The sequence below is a fragment of the Penaeus monodon genome, chromosome 22, assembly GCF_015228065.2.
Source record: "Penaeus monodon isolate SGIC_2016 chromosome 22, NSTDA_Pmon_1, whole genome shotgun sequence".
Classification (NCBI taxonomy): domain Eukaryota; kingdom Metazoa; phylum Arthropoda; class Malacostraca; order Decapoda; family Penaeidae; genus Penaeus; species Penaeus monodon.
In genome coordinates, this window is record NC_051407.1 from 16,020,732 (window position 1) to 16,020,960 (window position 229).

At 61.1% G+C, this 229-nt stretch overlaps 1 protein-coding gene across 1 annotated transcript in view; it reads left to right on the plus strand.

Moving 5' to 3' along the window:
* The window catches only part of LOC119587342 (extensin-1-like), a 16,953-nt gene that overhangs the window by 10,947 nt on the left and 5,777 nt on the right, over positions 1-229 (plus strand). The window lies entirely within an intron of this gene.

Sequence of the window (229 nt, forward strand, 5' to 3'; positions counted from 1 at the left end):
GCAAAGGAGACAAAACAAAAGCTTGAAAGCAAAGACAGCAAGAGAGAGAGCGCGCCCCCGCAGCGCGACAGCGCAGCCCGACCCAAGGCCTGTTTACGGACCTTGGCAGCCACCAACGAGAGCAATACGGGCTGTCGCCGTCGAGTGCTGCTGCTGCATGCTGCGTGCGGGGATTTCCAAGGGCGCGGGGCAACAGGCAGCTGCTACAGCACTCGACAGCGAAAGCGAT